Source organism: Arachis ipaensis, chromosome B08 (assembly GCF_000816755.2).
Source record: "Arachis ipaensis cultivar K30076 chromosome B08, Araip1.1, whole genome shotgun sequence".
NCBI lineage: Eukaryota > Viridiplantae > Streptophyta > Magnoliopsida > Fabales > Fabaceae > Arachis > Arachis ipaensis.
The window spans coordinates 43,841,950-43,852,656 of record NC_029792.2 but is presented as its reverse complement, the minus strand read 5'-3'; positions in this window follow the sequence as shown (position 1 = coordinate 43,852,656).

Here is a 10,707-nt window from a genome sequence, read left to right as displayed (position 1 = left end):
CTACTTTTATTTTTAAATTGACCTTTTAATTATTATTTATTATGTCTTTCTTTATTTCCCTTTCTTATGTTAAGAAATTTACATTCACAATGAGCGAGTAGTTCCATAACTTGATTGGGAGTTGATTGAAAGGAAGACCTTGAGTTGGAATGCTCAAAAGAAAAATTGTAATTGGGTTTATTGTTGGATTGTCCTCTAGTCACTGACACTAATCCTTCCCAAGGGAGAGGATTGGGACTTGTGAATAGAAATAGCTTTCCAACTTGCTTGACTTTCCCTTACCTAGTAAGGGATAACTAAGCAGAACAACCTTCAATTATCAATTAATCCTGAGAGTACTCCAACAAGAATAGGGCTTCCAACTAATCTACTCCCAGTCAAGGTTTTTATTTAAAATTACATCAATTCTCTAATTTAATTTCCTGTTTATCAACTCAAACCATTTTTTGAAAACATCCGATTAATAAAATAGCACACCTTTCTGCAACTCGTTGGGAGACGACCTGGGATTCATATTCCCAGTATTTTAATTTTAATTTTGTGACAACCCTTTTAAATTGATAAACGGATATTCGGTTGGTTAAGAACTGTACTTGCAACGTATCTCTTATAACAATTTCTTAACTCGCCAATTTCCGCTACGTCAATTTTTGGCGCCGTTGTCGAGAAGTTGCAATAGAGTGCTAAGTTATTAATTGGAATTTATTTATTTGCATTTTATTTTATTTTGCTACTATGAGCTACATGTTTCTTTCGTTAAATGACGCGTTCACTTCCTGATCCAAGCTTGCCAGTATTTGATCCTGAGATTGAAAGAACTATCTCACGAATAAGGCAAGCTTGGCGTTGGTTAGTCCTCTCCGAGGGCGAATCTGAAATGTCATTTGAGGAAGAAACAAGCTCCCTTTCTACTGATTCGGTTGATTTACGTGCAGGTAACATGGCAGCACCTAGAAAAATTACTATCCAAGAGGCTGGAGCCCCTGATTTTTCGATGCAACCGTTTCAAGCGCATCACCCAGCAGTGGCTACAGACTTTGAAATAAAGACTGCACTGCTCAATTTGATGCCTAAGTTTCATGGCTTACCTGCTCAAGAGCCTATCAACACCTGAGAGATTTCCAAGCAACCTGTTCTACTGTCAGGCACGATGGTGCAGATGAAACTTCTATTCTGTTGAAAGCTTTCCCGTTCTCTCTTGAGGAAAAAGCAAGAGAGTGGTACTACACTCAACTCGCAGCAATCGTTTCTGACTGGGATACGCTTAGAAGAGAATTTTTGGAAAAAATTTTCCCAGCTGAAGTTACTGATAAACTGAGGAAAGACAATTTCATGATTATTCAGGACGAATCCGAGACTCTCTATGAATACTGGGAGTGCTTCAACAACCTTCTGGAAGCATGCCCCCACCATATGATTGACAAGATAGTGTTGCTCGGCTACGTCACACAGGGCATGAGGCCCCAAGATAAGACCACATTGGAAAGTGCTAGCAATGGGTCTATGAAAAAGTACAAGACCACTGATGAGGCATGGCAATTGATTAGCGACTTAGCTGAATCTACTCGGAATCACAGGCAGAAACAAAGCCGCTCAAAGGCTATTGCAGAGGTATCTTCTAGCAAAGAAACTACTGCTCTGGCTCAGAGTATATGTAAAATGACCAACTTACTGAAGCAGATGCAGTTGAGTCAACAACAAGCACAGCAAAACCAACAGTTAGTCTCACAGAGAGTGTGTGGGATCTGTGCCGATTACAGCCATTATACTGATGAATGTCCGCAGCTCCAGTAGGAAGACAACACTGTGGCAGCCACTCATAACTTCTATGACCGCCCCCAACCAAGGGTACAATCAAGGTGGCAGTTACAGCCATGGATGGCAGGACAACTCTAACCAGAATTGGAGGGACAATTCTAACCAGAATTGGAGGGACAACAATAACAAAGGAGGCAGAGATAATCAAGGATATCAGAGGTGGAATAATAACAACAACAGGCAGCAAAACCAGAACCAGCCTTACAGAGCACCTCACCTGAGGCAGTCCCAAGGACCACAACACAACCAACAACAAGTTCTGCAGATCACTCAATCTAATTCCTCTCCGAGTGACGATACTCTTCAATCCATTGCACAAGGACAAAAGAACATGGAAAGTTCACTTAATGGCCTAGCGTCCGCTATACAAGCTCTAATCTCTCAGCTGGCACCACCCAATACTTCAAGCACTCAACAGGCAAGCTCCAGTAGAATTCCTTCTCAACCCTTACCCAATCCAAAGGGTGGCATCAATGTCATTACCCTAAGGTCCGGAACCATATTGCAAGAGAGGAATCAGGAGGAGCCAAACCCACCAGAACACACCTCAGCTGAAGAGGTAGTGGAAATAGAAGATGTTGAGGAAGAAGAGGATATACAAGACATGGCTGAAGAAGAAAAAGCTCAATCACAGGAAGAAGCACCAAAGGGCGCAAACACTGTAGAAAACGCCATTCCTATTCCATTTTCACAACTTGCAAGGAAGCCAAGGAAGCAGTTGGAACCTGATCCCAAAATGGTAGAAATATTCAAAAAGGTTGAGGTAAATGTTCCCCTTTTTTATGTTATTCAACAGGTACCTAAATACGCAAAGTTTCTAAAAGATTTATGTATACATAAAGACAAAATTAATGAATTAGAGACTATTCCTTTAGGTAGTTCTATATCTGCTTTAATGGGAGGTATACCTGAAAAGTGTAGTGATCCGGGTCCATGTATGGTTAATTGTACTATTGGTGGTGTGGTATTTTCTGACTGCATGTGTGATTTAGGAGCATCTGTGAGTATAATGCCTTTGTCTATATATGATATTTTGAGGCTCCCTCCCTTAAAAAGGTCGGCAGCTCATTTTGTGTTAGTAGATAAAAGCATTATTACAGTGGCCGGAGTTGCTGAAGATGTATTATTGGGCATTAAAGGGCTCACCTTTTCCATTGATTTTTATATCCTGGAGATGCCCCAAAATGACTTAGAGAAGCCATCATCAATCCTACTCGGAAGACCTTTCCTGAAGACCTCGAAGTTCAAATTGGATGCTTTTTCAGGAACATACTCTTTTGAAATAGACGGCCGAGTAGTAAGTTCAGTGAGGATTGCAAACAAGCGTTTGATAAGCTGAAGACTGCCCTGACTCAAGCTCCAATTGTGAGAGGACCAGACTGGAGCCAGCCATTTAAAATCATGTGCGATGCTTCCAACCATGCAGTAGGAGCAGCGCTGGTTCAGCGTGAAGGTAAAGACCCCTTTGTAATTGCTTATGCGTCTAAAACTTTAGACACTGCTCAATCTAACTACACTACTACTGAGAAAGAGCTTCTTGCTATTGTTTTTAATCTCGATAAATTTCGAGCCTATTTACTTGGTACTAAAGTAGTAGTGTATTCAGACCACGCAGCTCTAAAGTATTTATTAGCTAAAAAGGAGTCCAAACCAAGGCTCATACGTTGGATACTGCTACTACAAGAATTTAATTTAGAAATAAAGGATAGGAGTGGTAACAGAATTTAGTGGCAGACCACTTGAGTCGCCTTGAGCACATTAAGGATGACTCCACTCCTATAGCTGATAATTTCCCTTTTGATAACCTGCAAGCAGTATCAGAGGTAGTCCCTTGGTATGCACCTGTAGCTAATTATCTAGTTAGCCGCACTTTTCCTCCAAACTTTACTAAGAATCAAAGAGACAAGCTGAAAAGCGAGTTCAAATATTATATATGGGATGACCCATATTTATGGAGATGTGGCGCTGACCAGGTAATTAGAAGGTGTGTGCCTCAATCAGAATTCCAGTCCATCTTAGAGGCATGTCACTCATCTGAGAGTGGAGGACATTTTAGCCCTAAACGGACAGCTAGAAAAATCTTGGACTGTGGATTCTAGTGGCTTACTCTTTTTAAAGACGCTGCTGAATTTTGTAAATCCTGTTTCTCATGCCAAAAATTTGGTAATATATCCAGGAGGGATGAGATGCCTCAACAAATTATGCTTTTCTGTGAAATTTTTTATATTTGGGGCATTGACTTCATGGGTCCATTTCCAAATTCTAATGGTTATTTTTATATATTGTTAGCTGTAGATTACGTTTCTAAATGGGTGGAAGCAATTCCTACCCACACTGATGATGCTAACACTGTTGTTTCTTTTGTTAGAAACTACATTATTTGTCACTTTGGATCACCACGAGCAATTGTGAGTGATCAAGGCACCCATTTTTGTAACAGGAGACTAACAGGATTACTGAAGAAGCATGGGATAATTCATAAAGTAGTAACAGCCTACCATCCTCAGACTAATGGGTAAGTCGAGGTGTCAAACAGAGAGATAAAGCGTATATTGCAGAAGATAGTCAAACCTCATAGAAGAGACTGGAGCACCAGGCTACAAGATGCACTTTGAGCATACAGAACAGCATACAAGACATCCATTGGGATGAGTCCCTTTCGCTTAGTTTATGGAAAAGCCTGTCATCTCCCAGTTGAAGTAGAGCACAAAGCCTTTTGGGCAGTAAAAGAGTGCAACATGGGATTTGAGAAAGCCGGAGCTGAAAGGAAGTTGCAGCTGCAAGAATTGGAAAGCCTTCGCCTAGAAGCTTATGAGAACTCAAGGCTGTACAAGGAAAAGATGAAGGTTGTACATGATCAGCACATCAGGAGGAAAGAGTTCCAACCTGGGGACTTAGTCCTCTTTTATAAATCTAGACTGAGGCTCATGCCAGGCAAGTTGAGATCAAGGTGGGAAGGTCCATATAGAGTAGAGAAGGCTGAGCCGTACAGAGTTTTTCACCTAAGTCATCCTTCAAGCTCTGAACTCATCAAAGTTAATGGCCATCGTTTGAAGCTATATCATGGTGAGAAGGTGACAAAAACAAGGAGTTAGACATCTTCCTCTTGGAGGATCCACTCACAGCAGAAGACTGAGCTACTGGAGCGTCCAACTTAAGGACGTTAAAGCAAAGTGCTAGGTGGGAGACAACCCACCATGGTATGATCGTTCCTCTCTTTATTCTTAGTTTTCTTTTTCAATAACTCATCTCATTATTAGCACATCTAGTTTGCATCTGCATTTGCATATTTAATTTTATTTAAAAAAAGAAGGAGAGGAAGAGCATGCGATGCGACAGCGTCGCTGACGCGTCCGCGTCGCAGTTGGTTCAGAAAGAATAAGAAACCGAACAGAGAGTCACGCGAGAGTGTGGCTGGAGGCGTGCCTTTGGCACAAATCACCCCACGCGTCCGCGTCACCCACGCGGACGCGTGACCTGAAAATTGACGTAAAAAAAGGATGCACGACCGAAAGTTGTGCGGGAGTAGTGCTGGATTAGTGCCGAACGCACAAGCCTTACCACACAGACGCATGGCTCACGCGTCCGCGTCACATCCCTATAATGGCCACTCACGCGATCGCATCGACCACGCGACCACGTCACCCTGGATTTTGGCAATAATACATTTTAAACAGAGAGTTGTGCGAGCGCGAGGCTGCCCTCGCGCCATTAGCACAAACGCGTCACGCGTCTGCATGACCAACGCGACCGCGTCAATTCAATTAAGCGCAAGTCGCACGAACGCGTCCCCACGCGTCCGCGTCGCCTGCGCCGCACAGCTTATCCTAATTTGCCAAATATCTTATCTTTCCCTTCCCCAAATCCTACTTTTTCTTTTCCCCCTCATTATTTTCTTTCCCTCTCTTCCTCCTTCCTTCTTTCTCACTTTCTACTTTCTCTCTCACCACCATTATCAAGGTTTTTCTTTTCTTCTCCCCTCTTTACTTTTCTATTCTTCTTCTTAATTTATGTTCTCTTCTTCTTTTCTTTTTCTTTTTACTTGTATTATCTATATTTTTCTTTTTTCTTTCTTTTTCTTTTAATTGGTGTTAGATATTTAGTAGGGTCATTATTATTCCCTATGGTTTGCTTGTGGATTATTAAGAACTTGTTTGGCAATTTTATGTTAATTTTTGAAGGGTTGCTTGCATGTTCCACTTATTATTTTCAATAGCTTACCTACCATGCATGCTATGTGTTTGTGAAAACGCCTGTATGGCATTGTGCACTATTTTTGGATTTTTTTTTACTCTAAATGCCTGCTTTTCACAAAACTCTTTTTTATATTTTATTAATTTAATATAATTGTTATTCCAAACAGGTTGTTAGTTTAAATTCTGTGGTAAATTAACATGGACATTGAATGCTTGATCTATGCTACTCGTGCCTTTGCCTGCATGCCATGTGCCATGTGCCTTTTCCTCATGATAGTTTTTCACATGCAGTCATGACCATGTGTTAACTTCATTCATCTTTAATGTGCATTGATTACCACCTATACCATCCTCTTCCTTGCTCTACCCCTTGACATTTTGACATACTTTCTCTTTTCTCCCTTTCAGGATGGCCACCAAGAAAGGCAAGGAGAAAGCTGCTCCCAAATCAACAGCAATGAGAGGAACAAAACGAGCACTAGTGGCAGAGCCTTCTTCAACTGTAGTTAAACCCTCAACAAAAAGAATTAAGATGATTATAAAGGTTGATGATAAAGAGAAAGCCTTCCCAGCAAAGGACACTGCGCGATTTACCAATCGCTACTGTGAGCAGATGTTCCCCATCCTGGCAGAAAGGAGTTACAACAACGAACACCTTCTTATCCTCCCAAACCATATTGCTGAATTTGTTGAGCCACAAATTACACGAAGACAATGGGGTTTCCTCCAGAGACTGCCACGGCAGGTTAATCTTTCCTGGGTAGTCGAGTTCTACTCCAACTTTCACCTGCCAACCCTGTAGTCTGTCTATTTCCGTCAGAAGCAAATCCCCATTATGGAAGAGGCCATTCAACGAGCTTTAGATCTTCCCCCTACTCCAGAAGGACTGGACGCATTTCAAGAAGCCACACTCAAGCGCCAGATGTACCAATTTGACTAGGACGCTGTTCTCAGAGTTATCGCACTACCTGGCAGCAGATGGATCTACGGTTACCATCGTTCCCATCCTAAGGGAATCTTGGCTTCTGCACTTACCTTGGAGGCTCGCGTATGGGCACAGATTATGTCCCATTACGTCTTTCCGAGCACCCACGAGTCCTCCTTCACTGCAGACATGGCCGTTCTACTATGGCACATCCTTACAGACCAGCCTCTGAACCTACCAAGACACATCCGGAGTGCTATGGGACACGTACAAATTGCGGGCAACTTACCTTTTTCCGCCTTGGTTTCAGATCTCATCTCAGCAGCCGGAGTCTCCTACAGAGCTGAGGACACCAAGGCCATGCTTCCACGGAAAGATCAATATGTCCCTAACGGGAAATACATTAGACCTCCAGCAGCCACTACAAGCCAGCCTACTAAACCGGATGAAGAGATTCCTCCTTCAACACCACAAGCACCTACAACAACTCAACTGCTCCATCAGATACTTGAAAGGTTAGATCGGCTGGAACACAAAGCAAAGCTAAGAGAGCGCCGTAACTAGCGCCGATTCACATACCTCAAGGAGCTACTTAAAGGAAAATACAGAGACTCAGGCACCCTGGACTCCACTTCCTTTACCAGCACAGGGAGCCATGATGGTCCTGACTGTGAAGATACTGCTACCAGCCCACCCCTGTTCCTGACAGATGGCACCGAGGACGGTGCAAAGCCTTAAGTGTGGGGAGGTCGGTCAGTACCTGACTTCCGGAGGTAATTTTTCTTCCCTAACACCAATAAAATAGGATATTTAGTTAGTTTTTCTTTTGTAGAATAGGATAGATTGCATAGTAATAGATTAGTTGAATGCATGTTCTACTTGATTGAAAAGACAATAAATTTCTTCTAAGACCCTATTTTTAGAACAAAATTTCAGTAATTTTAATCTAAACTTTTATGTTAAATTTGCTTGAAGTTATATTTGGAACATGGTTTTTGAGCTAAAGAACACACAACCTGTGAGAATTGAGCCTTTATACATGGTTACATTATTTAACCATAATTATTTTGTTCTTGTGTGTTTACTTCTCTATGATTGTAATTTATATTTTGTTTCATCCTATATGTCCAATGTTCAATATATTTATATGCTTGCATATGATTGAGGCCATTATTTGTGTAGCTCACTTATCCAAATTAAGCCTACCCTTGCAATTACCTTTGTTAGCCACTTTGAGCTTTTAAATCCCAATTATTCTTTATTTTACCACATTACTAGCCTTAAGCGGAAAAATAATTTTATATCCCAATTGAATCTTTGGTTAGCTTGAGATATAATTGTATGTTAATTAAGTATGGAAAAATTGTGGGAACAAAAGATAATAAGGGAATGTGTCATGATGATATAATGGGAATTTGGGTACCTGCTCATGTGAAACTATAAGAATTAAACATCCATGTGCATTGATAAGCTATGTTTATTTTTATGTTTATGAAAAAAAATTTCAAAAATATTCAATAATTAATTAAGGGGACAAAATTACCCCAATGTTGAGTTAAGAATTCAAAGATCAATGCATGTATGATAAAATTAAAATAAAAGTTAATACATGAGTAAGGAATGTGAAAGAGAAATTTTGGGTAGCTAGGTATAAAATTTAAGTTATATAGAATTTATATATGTGTGTTAGGGAAAGCTTGGGTTAATTAAAGATTCAATTTATAAGCTTACTTAACCATATATGTATCCTTACCCTTACCTTGGCCCCATTACAACCTTGAAAAGACCTCATGATGTTTGCATTGGTATATTAAATGTTGTTGATTGGTTAGGTGAAGAACAAATATTAGAAAGCATGATTAGAAAAGGATAAAGTGATTACCCTATACACTAGAGAGATTAGAGCATTGATGAGCGGATAATTTATACGCTTTTTGGCATTGTTTTTAGTATGTTTTTAGTAGGATCTAGTTACTTTTAGTGATGTTTTCATTAGTTTTTATGTTAAATTCACATTTCTGGACTTTACTATGAGTTTGTGTGTTTTTCTGTGATTTCAGGTATTTTCTGGCTGAAATTGAGGGACTTGAGCAAAAATGAGATTCAGAGGTTGAAGAAGGACTGCTGATGCTGTTGGATTCTGACATCCCTGCACTCAAAGTAGATTTTCTGGAGCTACAGAACTCGAAATGGCGCGCTTCCAATTGCGTTGGAAAGTAGACATCTAGGGCTTTCCAGCAATGTATAATTGTCCATACTTTGCCCAAGTTTAGACGATGCAAACTGGCGTTCAACGCCAGTTCTCTGCCCAATTCTGGCGTCCAGCGCCAGAAACAAGTTGCAAAGTGGAGTTCAACGCCCAAACTGGCACCAAAATTGGCGATCAACTCCAGGAATGACCTCTACACGTGTAGCACTCAAGCTCAGCCCAAGCACACACCAAGTGGGCCCCGAAAGTGGATTTATGCATCAATTACTTACTTCTGTAAACCCTAGTAGCTAGTTTATTATAAATAGGACATTTTACTATTGTATTTGACATCCTGGATTGTATTTTGATCCTGTGATCACGTTTTGGGGGCTGGCCTCTCGGCCATGCCTGGACCTTTCACTTATGTGTTTTCACGGTAGAGTTTCTACACTCCATAGATTAAGGTGTGAAGCTCTGCTGTTCCTCAAAGATTAATGCAAAGTACTACTGTTTTCTATTCAATTCATCTTATTTCGCTTCTAAGATATTCATTCGCACTTCAACCTGAATGTGATGAACGTGACAATCATCATCATTCCTTATGAACGCGTGCCTGACAACCACTTCCGTTCTACATTAGATTGAATGAGTATCTCTTAGATCTCTTAATCAGAATCTTCGTGGTGTAAGCTAGAATGATGGCGGCATTCAAGAGAATCCGAAAAGTCTAAACCTTGTATGTGGTATTCCAAGTAGGATTCAATGATTGAATGACTGTGACGAGTTTCAAACTCGCGATTGCTGGGCGTAGTGACAGATGCAAAAGGATAGTAAATCCTATTCCAGCATGATTGAGAACCGACAGATGAATAGCCGTGCCGTGACAGGGTGCGTTGACCATTTTCACTGAGAGGATAAGATGAAACCATTGACAAGGGTGATACCTCCAGACGATTAGCCGTGCCGTGACAGGGCATTTGGATCATTTTCTCGAGAGAAGACCAAAAGTAGCCATTGACAATGGTGATGTATCACATAAAGCCAGCCATGGAAAGGAGTGAGACTGATTGGATGAAGATAGCAGGAAAGCAGAGGTTCAGAGGAACGAAAGCATCTCTATTCGCTTATCTGAAATTCTCACCAATGATTTACATAAGTATTTCTATCCCTATTTTATTATATTATTTTTGAAAACTCCATCCGTGCCGTGATTTGGATCATTTTCTCGAGAGAAGACCAAAAGTAGCCATTGACAATGGTGATGTATCACATAAAGCCAGCCATGGAAAGGAGTGAGACTGATTGGATGAAGATAGCAGGAAAGCAGAGGTTCAGAGGAACGAGGAACGAACTATACGCTTATCTGAAATTCTCACCAATGATATACATAAGTATCTTTATCTTTATTTTCTGTTTATTTATTATATATATTCAAAAACTCCATAACCATTTGATATCCGCCTGACTGAGATTTACAAGGTGACCATAGCTTGCTTCAGGCCAACAATCTCCATGGGATCGACCCTTACTCACATAAGGTTTATTACTTGGACGACCCAGTGCACTTGCTGGTTAGT